Source organism: Pipistrellus hanaki (genome assembly GCF_964339955.1).
Source record: "Pipistrellus hanaki genome assembly, chromosome: 3".
In the NCBI taxonomy this organism is placed as follows: Eukaryota; Metazoa; Chordata; class Mammalia; order Chiroptera; family Vespertilionidae; genus Pipistrellus; species Pipistrellus hanaki.
This window is the reverse complement of record NC_140505.1, coordinates 55,623,539-55,642,872: the sequence shown is the minus strand read 5'-3', so window position 1 is coordinate 55,642,872 and position 19,334 is coordinate 55,623,539. Positions and strand designations below refer to the sequence as shown.

The 19,334-nt window shown below is 37.8% G+C and overlaps 1 protein-coding gene across 7 annotated transcripts in view; it reads right to left on the bottom strand.

The window, feature by feature from the left end:
- KLF12 (KLF transcription factor 12) overlaps window positions 1–19,334 on the bottom strand; it is a 417,106-nt gene that overhangs the window by 257,351 nt on the left and 140,421 nt on the right. The gene's annotated exons all lie outside the window — the stretch shown is intronic.

Here is a 19,334-nt window from a genome sequence, read left to right as displayed (position 1 = left end):
GTCCTCTCTTCTCTTACAAATGGCCATTGCATTGTGATGCTCTAATAACCTCTACAGGTCCCACCTGCAAATACCTTAACATGGTGGGCAGGGTTTGAAACACCTGAATTTCGGGAAGGCACAATTCTGCCCATAGCATCTACCAAACTGAGTCATTTCCTCACCTGTGTTAAGGGTTTTCCACTAGGTTGTGAATGATTCCTCAGGGCTGAACCCTATGTTTTAATTACCTTTGTATCCCCAGTCCCCAGCACTGCTCAGCACCAAGGATGTCTATAGAAAGCACCCAGTGCACACGGGCAACATAAGCCCTTCCACCCACTCAGTTAACTAACAACAGACCATTCTCAAACTCTTCCTCACAGGGCTTCCATCGAATTGTCTTCCTGCTAATGCAGTGTACACACAGAAAGGGAGATAGCATTATTTATGTCTATCTGTTAGATAATAGACAGGACTGCGTCTTCACTTACTTATTTTTATCCTCATGATGTAGAGAATATTCACAGTTTCAGATCTCTCATATAAGCAAAACTTTAAAAAATCCCATAGTGCTTACTTAGGATCAACAAATGCTTCTTGCTGCCTGGCCTCCTGATGCAAGTGGCACAAGCAGAGTTCTTGGATCCTTAACTTGATATATATTTGATACATTTTTTAAATATATTTTTTATTGATTTCAAAAAGGAAGGGAGAGAGATAGAGAGGTAGAAACATTAATGATGAGAGAGTCATTGATTGGCTGCCTCCTGCACATCCCCCACTGGGGGAAAATCAAGCCCTGCAACCCGGGCATGTGCCCTTGGCCAGAATCAAACCTGGGACCCTTCAGTCCACAGGCCAACGCTCTATCCACTGAGCCAAACCTGCCAGGGCTGTTTGATACAATTTTATGTGAGGTCAGGTCATTTTCTATCGGCCATGCCTTATTTCCCCAGTGACACGTGAGGGAGCACACTGAAGCTGGAATCCAATGGTGATGAGAATATGGACTCTCAGCATCAATATTTTCCATTTGATCAATTTCTTATCTGTAAAATGGATGTAATAGCATCTACTTCACAAGCATTTTGTTTGAGTGGTCAAATGAGAAAACACATGATAATGCACTCCATACACCATAAAGCACTTGCACAGGTAGCTTTTTTAACCATAATATATCCTTATATAATCTTGACATAATAGATCTCAGTTGTACTAAATGTTTTAATTACCTTAGATCCAACATGACTGAGTAAGTTGCCCTACAAATTCTGATTTCCTTGGATAAATGCCACAGGGGATCTGAGTGTGCTTCCTCAAGCCACTTTGGACAGACAGGGAAGCTCCTAAGAATCTACAAGTTTCCAGGTTAATGGGATCAAGTTTTATCTTATGCCAACTGGCTACACACAGGAGGATTATAGTGCTACCAACTCCCAGTACACATCCACTTCCACCCCCAAGAGATCCTGACTGTGGGACAACTTGGCCGTAAACCTATAAAAATGTGGAAAACAATGGGGGAACATTAGCCAATAAAGCATATACTGGCAGCTGAATCAAATATTTAGGCTCTTAGATGTAACCAAAAAAAACGTTTGTATCGTTCTAAAAAATGTTTTATTTGGAATTTCCCAGTACAAATGCTGTCAAAAGTATCCATTTTTAGTGGGTTAAATCAAGGGTTGGAAATAGCAGAAGGGTGGGGAATGTTTTCTAAACAAAATTGCATAAGCTTCAAAAATGTTAATACCAACTGTGGGAGGGCATCCTTGAAAAAACAAAGAGTAAGGTTTTCAATGTTAAATTTGTACCATCTGTAAATGTTAAAAAATTATAAACATAAATACCACAGAATGATAAAGTTATCAGAACTTGGAAAGTGATTAAAAAACCAACAACGGGGCTATTTAAAAAGCATGTAATATATCAATAAAAATGCATGACAAAAAAAAATACAATCAAGCAAGGAACCAAGAAGTTAAGCATTATGAATTAAATGCTTTACTTACAGAGACTTTTAATAAGCAATCAAACACAGACACATTTAAGGGTTTTATATTGAGGTTAATAATTTGGGGAGAGACATAAATCCAAATTTGTGAACTTCCTTAAGAAAATAAAACCCTGGGACCTAATGCTGACAGACCCTCTGATAAGCTTCCAGACCCAATAAATATACAGTAAGAAACTCAGAAATCTATTGATCCCTGTTCTTAGGCCAAAATGTAATACACATGTACAATAATTTGTCTGGGCTACATCACTCTTTCCCAGTTTAGTTTCACCTCCTTGACAATATTCTACAAGGTAGGAAAAGTTACTAAACTGTAAACTATGTAACTGATAACTTTAAAGTCCAATATTATAATATGAATATTTCTCAAGGCTTAAAACAAGGAAATTCTTTTGTGTGTTTTTTTAAATATGTTTTCATTGATTGTTTTAGAAACAGAAAGGGAGAGTGAGAGATAGAAATATTGATGATGAGGAAGAAATATTGATCATCTGCATCTTGTACATCTCTTACTGGGAATCCAGCCCATAATCTGGGAAGGTGCCGTGACTGGGAATCAAACTGGTGACCTTTGGTGCATAGAACAATGCTCATCCAACTGAGCCAGACCAACCTAGCAAAAACACTCCTTCTTAATTAATAGTGAATAGATGCGTTATATCACCAGCAATTTTCCAATAGATTCTGTGTGTAACTACTCATGGAAATAAAAAAAATGATATTCATAGCAGAAATATAACCTATGAATAAAGCAAATAGATTTCATTTTACCTAAACTGATCAGATAATGCAAAGAGGGGAGGAAAGTGTTTGTTTGTTTTCTACTCACTAATTAACTAGTTGCATAATGACACTGGCCAAATCAATCATATTTTTTATGTTATGCGGTCAATCAAGTTAAATAGTACAGAAAGACGTTAAGGAAAAGAAATACTAAGTTGCAATTTCAAAGGAAATCTTAAAATTCTGGAATGATTACCCTGGGGGAAAACAAAAACAAAAACATATCCACCATAATATGCATAAGTATGTAAAATCACAGCAACCTGTTAAAGATAACAGAATAACTACATCAGAATTTTAAGCCTCTTCTAACATTATGAGTTTTGCTTTAATTAGGATAAAGAAACACTGACAATAAATACAACTTCCTGAATTATCCTGATACATTTCCTTTGTGAATGTTTCATTACAGAAACATGGGAGATCACCATTGAGGTGTCAAAAACAACCAAGGCTCAACTACAACAGGGCAGAGTACACAGCACACATGGGAGGCACAAGTGGAGTGCCTAGTTCCAGTGATCAGGGAGACTGTACGACTAGATACCACAGGATAACTACTACACAAGGCTACTTTACCAAACTAAGGAGACATAGCAGTTATACCTAAATACATAGAAACAAACACAGGGAAACAGCCCAGACAAGCAGACAAAGAAACATATCCCAAATGAAAGAACAGAACAAAACTCCAGGAAAAGAACTACACAAATTGATAGTTACAAAATAGTCAAAGGCATGTAAAATACAGTATAGGTAATATAGTCAATAATATTATAATAACTGTATGGTGTCAGATGGGTACTAGAGTTATTGTGGTGATCATTTACTTAGTTATATAATGACTAATCACTGGGTTGTATACCTGAAACTAACATACTATTGTATGTCAACTGTATTTAAAAAATAAAAATAAAATTTAAAGCAAAAATCAACCAATACCATAATATTTCTTAATATTCATATAGTCAAAGATTCTAAAATTAGAAAATAACACTCCAGTCAATCAGTGTTGTGTCTGCATACTTTATAATAAATATAAAACAACACAAATAAAATCCTACAGCTATAGTTAAAAAAAAATGTTTTTAAGAAGCTTGGGAAGTCGTCAAAGTTTGCCTCTATACTTAATCCTATCAAAATATCAATACAATTAACAATTATCATTTAGAGCAGCATGATGGTTCCTCGTTCACAGATATCTCTAAGTTACAGTCAATCTTTAAGACATATGACAAATAATTTTGTTATGGATCATCTCAATAGAAGTCTAACACCAATCTCAATTAAACATACACATAACATAAACTGGATGTGAAGGTTGGATTCATTTTTTTTTTAAATTTTATAAATTTCAGTTTATTTTTACCATCTTGTATGTCTCAGATGGATTTCAAGTAATCACAGCTACAGTGGAGCAACTTCAAACATAAATGTTATGAAACAAATAACTGGTAGATCAATATGAGGTGACAGACTCCTGGTTAAAATCTTGCCCTCCCGTGACCCCCCGCTGCCCTTCTGCACTCTAAAGACTTAATGAATCACTAGAAGCACAGTGAGGATCCTGTATGCCTTTCCCATGTGAGAATCGGATTTATATCAGTACCAAAGAAAGGATCATTCCCTTCTGTGAGATAAATACAGTGAAGTAAAGAGTACATTTCTACAAGGTACTGGACATACTGATTTCATGCAGCTTATATATCTATTTTATAAATACTTCATCACTATAGATTGAAATGACAGAAACTCAGGATACCTAATGAGAGAATAAGTTAAAATCATTTTCACTTTATAGTAAGCTGTTTCTGTGTTGGCAATAGTAAATGGTGCAATAAAAATATATACCAAAGGAGAAATGGAAATTAAGCCCATTTAGTATTTCTAAATGTATTTTACTCAAAAGATGTGTTAAATGATCTCGTTATTTAACATTGAAAATGCTTCCACTGGCCCCATAGTAATTTTAAATACTGATAATTACACTGTGGAGAAAATGTCAGCTCTTTAATAAATAAAAATCTATGCAACTGGGCTTATCCATGTAAAAAGGGAAGTCACAGTATGAAACATCATCAAGCTCCCTAAGGAGTAGCTTCATGCCACTGAGCTGAAAGGTGTAGAAACAGTTTGCATGCCTTTGTAAGGACATTTTATACCCATGTGGTCCTGCAAAGGGGCATCATTGCCCATGCATCCTCAGAATGGGGAGAGAATACATGGGACATTTTGACAGAGCTTGCAAATAATCTAGCTGAGTCCTTTCCCTTCTCCTTTTCCTTGAAATAAGCCCCATTTCACTCTTCAACTTGAATTAAAGCAAAATGAAAGAGATAAAAATTAATTCTCAAAATGTAGCACCCAAGGTAAAATACGTCTCCAGAATAATATGAAAGAAGGGAAGAAATATTAACCAACAATATATCCTAGCAAATGAAAAATATACTCATATGAAAAAAAGAAACAAGCAAAATAGGTAAACATGTCACAAGATAAACAGGAAATAAATAATGAAGGAATACAACACAGATAGGAAAGAAAGGAAACAAGTGTGCAAACGAGAAGAAGGGAAAAAACCCCACACCATTCATTCCTAAAAAAATATATAACCTAAAACAAAGTTTCATATTTAAAGGGGGACTTCAAAACTATATGATTATGAGGAAACAGGTACTTAAATGTGAACTGATAAAAAAACAATAGAAACCTAAAAATTATTTAAGAGCCATCAAAACATTCTGATAACCAAAAATGCCCACATAATTAATTCCTGTAAACCGGACCTTTTCCCTCAACTATGACTACTACTTAGAGAAAAAAGTCAACCTCAATAAAATAAATCCTCAGTGTTTCAGGTTTTTATCATTTATTTGTCAATTTTCCAGGAGCTTCTCTTTCTTTCTCTTCCATTACACATGATCATGCTCTTTAACAGTTTTGTGTATTTTATCAAATAAGAATAAAATAACAGAGATCTATTCTCATTTTCATTCTTTTATTTTCATCCGTATTCCATCCATCCATTTATTGAAATACTTATTAAAAAGGCATTTGGTACCTCTTGCTTTAAATTCAGAAATAGGCAGAAGTTAAACCTACTTGCTCAAATTGGGCCTTAAAATCTGAGAATTGCAAGTAACACTATGCCCCTTGCATCTTTCTTTTTCCTAAACGTCCCACTCTATAATGTACTGTGTAACCTTGAGCAAGTAGCTTCCTTGTCTTTGATCTTTTTCTTCCACTTATAGTATTATCCAGCTGAATGAGATAATTCTTATGGTACCATCCAACTCCAATCCCTACATTTCTAAGATAAATGTTAGAAATTTTCAGCATCGCTTGATAAGGATATCCAGAAAGAAGCTGCTCTTGGTGCCAACAAAAGCATCATCTGTTTGAAGCCCAGACTTTGCATCCTGGACTCCTGAACAAAACTGAGCCAAAGAAAATAATGACAACTACCCCCCAGACTCCCCCTTAGTTTCTCCTCTCACACTGACAACACATTTCAATGTGGAGAAAGTAGCTGTTGTTACCAGTGGTTCTACTGGGGCTTTAGCAGTTACTTGGTTTTACAGTTAAAGGCAAAGTAATATTGAGATTCCATTTCTCATTCAAAAGCATTAGAGACTGAGGAGTTAGGAGCCAAGGCAGTTGGGGATGGGACTATGGGAAAGCCATGTGAAGAGGAGGTGCAGCTGAATGCCAGTTCCTCAGCCACACCCTGTCCCATGAAAACTGCAAGAACAAAGGGCCCTGATCCCAGGCTGAATACACAGGGCAGAGAAAATGAGCTGGAACCCTGAAGTTTAAAAGGGATGGGTAGTGCTAGAGCCAGCTTTTTCAAACCAACCAATGGGAAGTTAGCAGGCACATACAGTATTAACTCTTAGACAGAGGAACTGCCCCTGCAACATGCTTGGGACCCCTCCCTGCAGCAGGGAGCTTTTCTGTAATAAACCTTTACTTTCACTCATCTCTTTGTCGGTGAATTCATGCTTCGAGTAACCATATTCCCCTTACATCTTTCTTTCTCCCATAAACTCTTACATTACAACAACATACACTGAGTGGCCACATTATTATGATCTCTGAATACATAATAACCTGCCCACTCAGTGTATAATAAAAGGCTAATATGCAAAATGTCCCCTCGACCAGGAGTTCGACCAGCAGGCAGGCCAGCCAAACACCCCCTGGCCAGGCTGGTCGGATCTCACCCATGCACAAATTCATGCAAAACACACACACACACACACACACACACACACACACACACACACTGAGTGGCAAGATTATGATGTGTTCAGAGATCATAATAATCTGGCCATTCAGTGTATATTGTTTCTGGCAGAACAAAAAGTAAGCATCTCTTATATAACTGAAGAGAACCAGGAAAAAGGAGCCAGTTCTCACCCTTAGTTGTAACACAGAAACCTTTGGGCTGAGGAACTGACAAAATGCAGGCCAGGTCCAATTCAGAAGACCTGATATTTTAATATTCTTCAAACTCTACAGGGAGAGTTAAGAGGTCAATTGGGGCTGCAATAATTATTAAGTTAGACAAGTTGCATTTAAGTCCTAGTATTGAACTAGAAATTATAAATGTAAATCATGCAATTGCTTTAAAAACAAATTTTGCTCTACCTGTAATCACTCCATTTCTCCTCTTCTCACATAAATATTTCCACAAGTACCAACTCCATATTAATTTCACTACTGGCACATTTTACTCTAACTGACACTTTTAGAAATGATATACAAATAAGTGTCAGAAACTAGAGAACAGATACATGTGACTAACTACTGTGCAGCCTTAGGCAAGTCCCTTAGTATTTCAGAGACTGATAAAAGATGTCATAGATGGACACAGAATTCTGGCCCAGCAGCCAGACTCCCACCTACCTCCCGCACTCTCTCCTTTTTAAGATGAGCATAAGGTGCATGAGAGGAATTTACAAAAATGAACATGACAAATTCTTCAGATAACATTGTCTGTACTTCTTATCTATAGTCCGGCAACAATAAACCTCATGAGAAATCCACAATACTTGAAGAAAAACTGAGTCTACAAAGGTAACAACCAAGTCAAGTGCCTTAATTCATGTCATCCTGGTGTTTAAGAAATGTGAATCACATTTGCAATTCAGTTTAAAAGTAACTGAGTAATTATATACAAATTTTAATTAGAGCTCAGAAAAATCTAGCATGCATTTACCCATAAACTAGAAAATCTCTCTCCTCCTCCACATACAGAGAAAGTATAAATGTATAAATACAAACTGATATAGTCCACCAGTAACTAATTTTTTTCCAACCTAATTGTCCTTATTCTCTATTTGATTAGAATGCTACTTCTGAATTCACTCTAAATCACAAACTAAAATCCTATCCTTTCTGGGGTTATTGATGGGATTCTGGGAATTTAAACCAGGTGGTTTTCAAAAGCTTTCTTTTTTTTTTCTCTTTTTTTTTCTCCTAGAATCCGTAAGAGGCTAGTGCCCTCTCTGTGTGTACCTTCTCTTACCTCCCCAAGCACCCCCTTTGTCTCTGTGTTAGGATACCCCATTGTACAGCATTTCCTAGTCCTGTACCATGGCTCATCCCAGCGCTCCAGGAAACCTCACCAGACACCAGAGCTGACATGTGAGACAAGAAGCCACTTGCCCAGCCCTGCTGCAGAGAAGCTGCTGTGGCTGCACCTCCCTCGCAGCAGCAGGCTCCCCTTTTGGAAGTGCTGCCAGTGCTGCCCTTTGCCCTCTAACCACCCACTTTCTCCTTCCCTCCTGTATTAGTGCCTCCTGGTTCATGCGCCTGGTCTGAGTTATTTCCTGCCTCCTTATCAGCTGTCCTCCTGCTACTATCCTCCAGTCAACCTCACCTCTAACCTTCTTCTTCTGTAGCGATTTATTCATTCAGACTTTGAATACAAACTCTTGTTTACCTTCTCACTCATGATGTTCTGCACACTGTACTACCTGGATAAGCCCTTAATGACAAGACAATGCACACACGCCACCATGCACAAAGTAAGAACCCACCCTGGTTCTCATGCTGAACTTCCTGTGCTCTCAGCGGCAGCTCCCTGAGGCCACATCGTCCTGGCCTGAACTGAATCGGTCTATGGCATTCTGATACACGGTCAAAATCCAGAAACAGAGTGGTCTCAGCCACTACTGATGCCAATCACAGAGCCAAGGACCACCGGGGACCACGAATGATCCTGCAATTTCCTAAGTGATGAGCAGAGCTCAGGAACAGTGAATCCTGGCAGCCGGTTTTCCAGAACTGTGCACCTTTCCTATGCAGGCCCTGGTCTCCACAGCAAGGCTGGACCCAGGGATTGAGCTTCAGGCCTGCAGACAGGACTAGCAGGAAAGCAGGACCCCCAAGAAGGTACATGATCTATGACTTTCAGGTGGAGGAAAGGGCAGGGTGAGAGACCTATGAGTGAGAAGGGAGAGAATCGGCAGTGTGGGCCTCAGTGGTGGATATGAATGGCCACAACGTAACTGAGCTTGATCTGCATTTGCCAGGATTGTCTTCCCCAAGTAGTTCCATAGCTCCCAGTTTGTAAGAGACTTTTTGGTAAGATTCGGAAGGCAGGTGTGCAGCATCAGCCACATATACTTCACACTCAGGTCAATGCAAGGCTCCAGATGCAAGCACAGCTCACACCAGTTGTCACTGATGTGGTTCACCTTGCTGGTGTCCGTGCTGGTGCAGGGACAGGATGGCCCACAGGATCTCTCCAACTGTGATTCGCAGGCCATGATGTGTTTTGACATCGCAGGCCATGATGTGTTTTGACTCACTGAAGGCAGAAGCTTCTGTATTTCCCAGCATCCTGAGGGTGAAGGCTTGGACGCAATGACAATTTATGGCTTTCAGCTCATCCTTATAGTTTCTGGTTTGTCCTTGCTCTCCCAGACTTCCTCCTCATCCTTCCTTCCTGGGTGTCTGCCCTACAACATCAGGCCTAACACCAAATATACAGACGAAATTGCTTAAAAACTAGTTCCAGCAGTTAAATGAGACCAAATTCTGATAATAAACCCTATCCCCATGGTTGCCGCTCTGATGATAAATGCATAGAAACTTCATTTCTTTAACATGACTTCTGCTTCTTTCTCTTTGATTTCAACTGGCCTCATCTAATACCTTGACTCACCTGCCTCCTTCTCTCATGCATGACCATTCCCTTAACCAGTAAGCCCCCCAATACAATGAAGTTCTGATCAGCATCATATTATCTTAGAATCAAAGCTTCCAGACTATTGACACAAGAGGCACAGTTCAGTCAAACTGGAGATAACATCTAGGTATCTGTTGTGTTTCAGCTCCAGGCCCAGAAAGTTGGAGGAAAAAACAAAACAAAACAAAACAAAACAAAACAGATGAAGCTATGCCATGGCTGGCAACTGCACCAAATGCACTGATCAATTACCTCTTCCCTAGCACAGATCCATCAGTAGAGGTCATGTCCTGACCACATCCTAATTCCCTTAGTCTCCATGCTTAGTAATGTCCCCCCAATATAATATATCCCATGGAAGGCACCAGGGACCCAGGTCTTTAAGTATCAGCCCACCTATCTCAGGTCGTGGGCCACTTCCTGAAAATAAACTTTTACTTTCTTTGCTGCAAACTCCTGTTTGTGTCTTATTTGGCTTTGATGCCACAGGCAAACGAACCCTTTTGGTTCATTTGATCAGTCAACATGATCTGACTGATACAGAATTTTGAACCAAAACTAGTTCCAGGAAAACAAAGCATTTGGATATTAATAATCAATTGACTCTTAAGTTGGAATAGTTGTGAATCTTACTTCCATTAGGCTGCAAAGTACACTGAAGGACTAAATTATGTATAAGAAAAAGAACTGGACTCATTGTTGGGTCAATCATTATTAATGATTTTATTAAACAAAGGGCTCTTTAGAGAATAGTAAAAAATTAATTCTCAGCTAACATAGCTTGGGAGAGGGGAAGGAAGTTACTATTTTTTTTTTCTAATTTCTCATCTTTCTTAGCAGATGTTGATACATAAAATTAACCAGATAGGTATTATACTTTAATAAGTGTTTTTAATAATCGATTACTATGTTTCTCTAATATGTAATGTTCTCATTAAATCAAACAGTTAACGAAAAGGCTGTATTTAAAAGATGTTCATATCGCCGGGACCAGCTTGGCTCAAGGGATAGAGCGTCGGCTTGGGGACTGAAGGGTCCCGGGTTCAATTCCGGTCAAGGGCATGTACCTTGGTTGCGGGCATATCCCCAGTGGGGGGTGTGCAGGAGGCAGCTTATCGATGACTCTCTCTCATCGATGTTTCTAACTCTCTATCTCTCTCCCTTCCTCTCTGTACAAAACCAATAAAATATATATTAAAAAATAAAAAAATAAAAAAATAAAAGATGTTCATATCATTTTTATGATCACTCAAATTAATATATATATATATATATATATAAATTACATAAATTACTTTGATAATGTATTCTAAATATCATGCTCTAAAGCTTAGCTGATGAACCACTAATGTGTGATGAGAATGAAAATGTGTGAGAAGGAAGAGAGTGAGAGCTCAAGAGCACAGGAGCAAGGGGGAGACAGAGAGACAAAGGAATCAGGGGAGGGCAGGAGGGGAATGTCAGGGAGGAAGAGCCAAAATCATTAGGATCCATAAATGAGCTTCAAAGTTTCTAGCTGAAATATTTAGTGGTATTACCAAATATCACATTTATGCTCAACTTCAAGAGAAAATTCCTCAGGGCACTTTTGTGCCCAAAGAAAAAATATATATATAATTTTCTATTTACTAATAAATTTTTTAAACAAAAGATTGTAACTTTTCTTAACTGCTCCCATTTCTTTCCAGTCAATATGATATTGTCATACAAGGTCCAGGTCAAATGTCACTACATATGTGAATCCATCCATTTCTCTCATCAACTCTCTTTAAGTTTTTATTAACCATATTATAGCATGAATCATGTCAAATTGTAGTAAGTTATTTGCCTGTCCCTGAGTTGACATGTTGAAGAAAAGGTTCAACATACTTTATCTTTGTAGCCCAATGTCAAATAAATAATAAATGCTAAATATGAGTGCTAGATTTATTTATAACACAGGATAGATGTGATGGCTGATTTTATGTGGCAACCTGACTGAGCCACAGGTTACCCATAATAAACACTATTTCTAGGTATATATCTCTGTGAGGGTGTTTCAGGATGAGATCAGCATTTGACTCAATGGGCTCATAAAGCAGATTGCTCTCCCCAAAATGAGAGGGTATCATCTAATCTGTTGAGGGCCTACATAGAACAAAAACGTAGACATTGGGAGAGACTCAGTCCCTTCTTGCCTGCTGAAGTCAGGATGACATCATCCTTCTCCTGTCCTTGAACTTCGATTCATACAATTGGCTCCCCTGGTCCTCTGGCTTTTGGAACTACACCACTATAGATGGCGGGACTTCTCAGTCTCAGTAATTAAATGAGCCACTTCCTAATAACAAATCATATATATCATGTAGGATATATGTGTAATTATATAAATGTGTGTGTGCATGTGTGTATATGTATTTCTATTGGTTCTGCTTCTCTGAAGAAGCCTGACTGAAACAATAGAAGTTGTCAAATACTGTGAGTGAATCGAATAATGTGTGTACCAACTACCACAGCATATCCAATGTCTTCAAGGACTTATTTCCTCCAAAAGAAAACCAGATGTGTCAATCTTTATAAACAAAGAGTAATGATTTTGAAAAAATATGTATACACACTTTGAATGATTATAAAGCCAGTGTTTATTAACATACAGTTCATGTTCAAAATTTAAAAGAATCTACAAAAATGACTTTTTTTTTTTTTTTGTCAATGACGGTTTTCAAACTGATGACCTTTCTGGTCTTGGCTAAGCAAAGGAATTGCAAACATCAAGAATCATTTCATTCAGTATTTGTGTGCCCTCAATTTGTTGACTGTTGCGGGGTTTTACATTATAAACTTTATTCTTTGTGTATTCCATTAAAAAAAAGTCTAGCCTGGTGGGTATTACTCAGTGGTTGAGCATCTACCTATGAACTGGGAGGTCACAGCACATGCCTGGATTGGGGGAGCATCAGGGCATTCTGTCTCATCAGTGATGTTTCTATCTCTCTCTCTCTCTCCCTCCCTCATGTCGAGTTCGACATAACCCAAGGACTGCCTGTATATTTAAAATGCCATTACCATGGCTTAAAATAATTTTTTTAAATGGCCATTTTAATGAGCACTTAGTAACTTCCAGGCAATAGGCAAACTCTGTAGCATCATCCTTTTCACTTAAACTTCACAACTTTATGGGGTGGGCATTACTGTTAGCATCACCACCATTCCCACGTGGCAGAAGTGACTATGAGATGCAGAAGCCAAAGGAAGCCCCGGGAAAGCCAGGACTGAACCCAGGAGGCCTGAGGAGAGAGTGCCGCTCCGAAACAGTGTAGTACACTTAGCACTCTGCATGAGTCCCTTAAATGCACCTAAAATATTAGTTATTTTAAAAATATATTTTATTGATATTTTACAGAGAGGAAGGGAGAGAGAGAGAGAGATCTAGAAACGTCGATGAGAGAGAAACATTGACCAGCTGCCTCCTGCACATCCCCTTCCAGGGATGTGCCTGCAACCAAGGTACATGCCTTGACCAGAATCGAACCCAGGACCTTTCATTCCCAGACCGATGCTCTACCACTGAGCCAAACCGGTTATGGCAAATATTAGTTATTTTAAATGGTAATGTAAAGGCATCCTCAAACCCCTGCTTTAAAATCTCAACTTATACCTGTGAACGCCTGTGAACTCTACAGCATCGTCAAGGGGATCTGCTAGAAATGGCAGAAAGAATGGAGACAGGAGCCTTTGTCTCAGCGGCTGTGCCGTACAATGTAAACAGGGAAATTCTGGGAGTGACACTTTTATGCAAGGACTATTTGAAATAAGCACAAATTAAAGATTTGGACTCATCTAGCTCATACCCAAGCTGCCTGTGCCCCTGGCCACAGTACTACCTGCAATGTTAGACTCTACTGGCACTCTTTACAGATGGGTAACAATCAGACAGAGGCCATGAGGGACTGTGCAAAGAGCAGAAAATATCAAAAGCAAGAGAGAAATGCAAGCAAAAGCCAGTGAAGAACCAACATCCCAGAGAAAATCACCCAAAGAAACAGGTGAAGAACTGAGACAAATAGCACTTCATTGACTCAAAAAAGAATTAGAAACAAAGGGGTCTTCATTAAAAAAATTAAAAAATAAAGTTCAAGGAAGAAGTACAAGGATTCAAATGATATAATACAAGATAACTGAAACATGGAAAATAAGCTGACAGAGCTATAAATACTACAGAGATAAAAAGCCACTTAAGCAAGTACAAAATAATAAATAATTTGACTGAGAACATGGCAAGAAAAAGATGTTTAATGGAAAAGCACAGTAAGAAAAATAAAAAGTTAAAGGGGAAGATCACAGCCAAGGAGAAACATTATACATATTTTCAGTGTTATTAAAGTAGAAAGCAAAACAAACAGAAAATATGTTTTCATTATAATTTTAAAATCTGAAGACATAAAAACAGACTCTACGTCTTAGACGTCAGTGGCAGAAGCCAAGAAAAACCAATATAGATGATAAAAAGCAGACAAAAATCGATGTATTTACTGAACTTCCAGTTCACTAAAAATAGTCCATGGATATCTGCCCAAAAAGCAACACAAGAACACATGAAAGACCAGGTGGCATCAGCCTTCGCAGGAACACAGATGCCAGACGGCAGTAAGGCCTTGTTTTCATATTTCTGAGAAAAGTAAGAATGAAGATGAAATAGCTCTCATAATTATGACTAACAATCAGAAATCATGAATAACCTCAATCTTGAAAAGGTAATAAAACAAAAAGAGAGAAAGGTAGTTAGGAAGAAATACCATCAATTTCCCATCTTTCTTAGCAAAAAATCAAAAGATGTTGTTGAAAGTTAAATTCCTTCTGAGCAGAATTGCCAGAATCAAAAAGTGTGCTCCCTTCCCCCCCCCCCCCCCCCCCGGTTAACTCTTAAGTAACAGCATCAACTTAATAAACTGTTCATTTTAAATTAAGTTTCTATTTATTCCATTATATTGGAAGCCAAGTGAAAAAAATAACTCTCCTTCAGAAATACAAAGTGTATTTATAAACTCCTGTTTTTGTACACTGCCTCTATTTACTTGAAGGTATTCACACAGAGATGCTGTAAAAAAAAGTTCACCCATGTTGATAGGTGTGAGATGGGGAGACAAAAGAGCTTTGCCTGCTTTAATGTGTGTAAAATGAGCAATGCATCATCTTTTCAAAGAACGAAGCCATTATTCTACTTCAATAATTGCATAATCTTTCTTAACGCTCTGTATATCATTTTGTTCTAATTTCCCAGATCAGAGAAATGAGGGACCCAAAGGGGAAGGAAGGGACTTGACAGAAGAGTGACCTAATCGAGGACGATATCGTAATAAGTATGTGATGTGAGTACTGAGTTCATGTCATTATCCAATCTACTGATTTGGCTCAGGAAGAGGAAGAACTTGTACTATAATTGTATGTGCCTGGAAATAGGATGAACTGCTTCACACTGTAGGAAATTCCAAAGAGTACTCAACCTACTGCTAAAGCAGCCGACTCCTGTAGAAGGCCACCACACACCAAGCACGTGTCAGTCAGGGAACTTTGAGGGCACTTCCAATTCTGAGAATGCTTGAGTTTCTGATGGAAAGTCATACAAAAAATGTCCTGAATCTCTGTCACAGACTGTAAAAATAATAGCATCAATACCCCACACAGCTTTAGAATTCTAAGACTTTAAATTGTTGCTACAAATATGTCCTATTTTCTTTTACCCCCATAACAACTCTAGAAATAGGTAGGACAGGTGTTATTCATTCTACCTTGCAATTTAGAAGATAAAATTCAGAAAGAAGTCACTGGTCCAAGGTCATACAGAGAGAATTGCAGAGCCAGGGCTTGACTGTTTTTGACTCCATGCTTAAGGCCTAGGCAGCTACTATGTATAAATGTTTGCCGACAACATTTCATTTCCGCCAACAGGGCTTTCTGAGCAACTACCACTACTCAGTTCTAAATGGAAAGAAGGCTGAGTGGCTGCTCTTACAATCTTTCTATCCTGTGTGAAGACTGGAACTTCATGGAAAAGACTTGTAAAGTAGCCACATTCTGTGTGTCCATCACTGCATCATAATACAACAAACTTTTTTATTTTTTATTTTGTAAGGAACTAAAGCTTTCTCAGAAAGGATTGCTATTATCCTCCTCTTAGATTTTAAACACAAGAAGCAGAAGTCACCCATTGCTATACCGAATGGTTTAAGCATCTGTTCATCAGAGGTAGCCCACAGCAGAAGTTTTCATGTGAGCTCTGAGAAACTGGACAAATGTATGTGTATGTGCATGTTTTGGACACCTGCTCTAAGCCAGCTGCTGAGAAGCACCTGGTAAGCATATTGCAGCGGCTGAAAGGCAAGTGGAGTCAAAACAGGGTGTGGAGCCAGGTCCAAAGAGTCACCTCATTCACAAAGGCAGCAGCTGTGAGAGCATGGAGACAGGACTTCATGCAGATACTTGGGAGCAAAAATAATAAAAATAACGGATATCTGGAAGCTTTTTAGAATTTATTTGATGTTTTTTAACGGGGACAACTTCAAGTGCAATAAAATTGAGTAAAAGAAAAAATTAAAAATTAAATACAAGAAATAACACACACACACACACACACACACACATATATATATATATATGTGTGTGTGTGTGTGTGTGTGTGTATATATATATATATATATATATATATATTTTTTTTTTTTAAAGGAAAGGATAGATGAAGACTGCTCTTGGAAGTAAGACTTGTTATAGCCACAAAGGTATTTTACAAATGCTATTTAGGCTGTTAATTTTAAAACCTGAGCACGAAGGCACAGTATGATATTTTGTGACTCTTGGCAAGATTTTATCACCACTGGCAAAAAGGAGGAAATGTACAAAATAATTTTATGAGCCATATTCAAAATCCTTTTTAATTATGCAGACAGTGGCAATGTTGCTCCCACTGCTGAGATTTTTTAAACTTCATCTTAATAACAACCTCTCCAATACAGGCAGTCCTAGGGTTACATCAGACTCGACTTACATCATTTAATGGTTTCATGGTTCCATGGTTACATCGCCATCTCCCATTTATTTATTAAAAAAAAAAAGTCCCGTCATATATATGCGCTTTATGTTTTTTTTTCATTATTTACTATATTTACCAAAAGTAACGGTCAGGAATTGTTATCTTTCTTTTAATTTTTTTTTCTTTTTTTTTTTTTTTTACTGTTTCTCTTCATTACTGCTGTGTACATGCTCCATGTGAGTGATGTAGATGCTCATGTAGGTGGGTCCCAACTTACGGCGAAAATCGTGTTAGGTCACGCAATAGGAATGGATCGCCGAAGTAACTGATGATCTACTGCATATTCAAAATATTTAGAAAATATAAATTTTCAAATTCTGCAATTTCCCCCCAGAACCAGACTTTGTTAAAACTAACAGCATCAGATTCAAACCGGCTTAAAAACAAGCATCAAATGCACTCTGTTCTAAGGCTTCTATAACTGAAAATATGGATGGATAAAAAAATATGAAAAACAGCAATAGAAAAAAAATAATTCATTGGAAAAACATATTCAGTGAAATACTCACTGCTCCTTCCTCTATAAAGACTTATGAACTCATGAATTATAGCTATGAGGCATAATCATTTACAATGAACCACATAGAGTATATTATAGTCAATCATGATAATATTTTCAGAATTCATCCTTAGGGAAAGTAGTCACACAATGATTCTCTTTGCCATCATCTTTAGTTATCATAAAATTAGTTACAGAACAATGACACTGTCAAAATGCATAAACTTACAAAGCTAACACTAACGCACTCAAACAAAAATTTAATAACAATTGAACATAAACATAAAGTAATATTATACCAACATCGTATATAAGTTAAGGGATAAATATATTTACATGATAATGAGTGAAGAAGGTTTTCATATTTACATAGGGATGAGCCAGGAAAATGTAAATTTACTACATTTACCCTATAGTGCTAAGGAGTATGTGAAATTGTTTCTTTACTTTGGAAATGAAATTCAATGGTGTGAGACATCGAGTTAGCTGGACCCCAGCTCATGAGAGCCAACTGTTAAATTTTAAGGACACTTGCAGGCTGGTTGTTAAACCTTTGAAATCAGACATAGTGGGAGTTTTATACCATGGTAATTGACAAATGCGACAGATCCAGCCTCCCAAACCCAGCCCCTATGGCGGGTTCACTAGCACAGTGATAATTTGCGTACAAATACACAGTACAACTAATTCTCACAAAGTGTGCCCACCTAGGCAACAAGGTCATGAAAGAGAACATTACTATTATACCCAGAAGTCTCCCTTGTAACACCTCTGCATCAATCCTCCCCCTAGAGTATGAAACTTGTCCAGACACAAGCATATATTAGAAAGGAGCAATGTTAGCAACAAGGAAAGAGGAAAGAGGAAGGCAATTTCACGTGAAAAATATAACCTGGAAAACCATTTGTAAGTAATTATGAAAGTAGGCTCCCAAAGAAAGCATAGCGTGGCATACATTTATTTAAAAGTAGCATGAGAAGCTGGGGGAAGGAAAATATGAAATTTTAAGTGCTGTGCAGCTATATGAAGCGTTATGAGACACAGGCATGTGTACAGATCCTGTTCAGTGTATAAACCTTGTGAAATGAAGGCAGTTTAACGTATTGTAACAGTATTACCTATGATTTGTATACTAAAATCAGTATGGAGTACAAGAAAGGCTCAAATAACTACCACAAAGAAGTAATACGCAGCATTTGATTCCTGTTGATATTTGTAGGATTTTTCCTCCTCTAATTAATCCTAGTACATGCCTGTGAGAAGCCAAAGTTAAAATCCTTTCAGAATCATCCTACTCCATAAGGAAAGCCAAGACCATGGATAAAAGAGGACAGCATTTGACAGAAATCATACACCATTCGGTGTTAGTATTAGGATTATGCATGTAGGAACTGATATATATTAAACAAAATCTGGCTACTCTTTTTTTTGTCTTTGCCACTGGTGATAAGTTTTATCACCTGGTTTCCCATTTCCTACTATCCATTTAAAAATTTATTCTTTTTTAAAAAATATATTATATTGATTTTGTACAGAGAGGAAGGGAGAGATAGAGAGTTAGAAACATCAATGAGAGAGAGTCATCAATCAGCTGCCTCTTGCACACCCCCTACTGGGGATATGCCCACAACCAAGGTACATGCCCTTGACCAGAATTGAACCTGGGACCCTTCAGTCCCCAAGCCGACGCTCTATCCACTGAGCCAAACTGGTCTTGGCCTAAAAGTTGATTCTTAAAACACCAACTTAAGTTCTGAAAACTGAAGACAGGCAGAATTGTATAAAAACA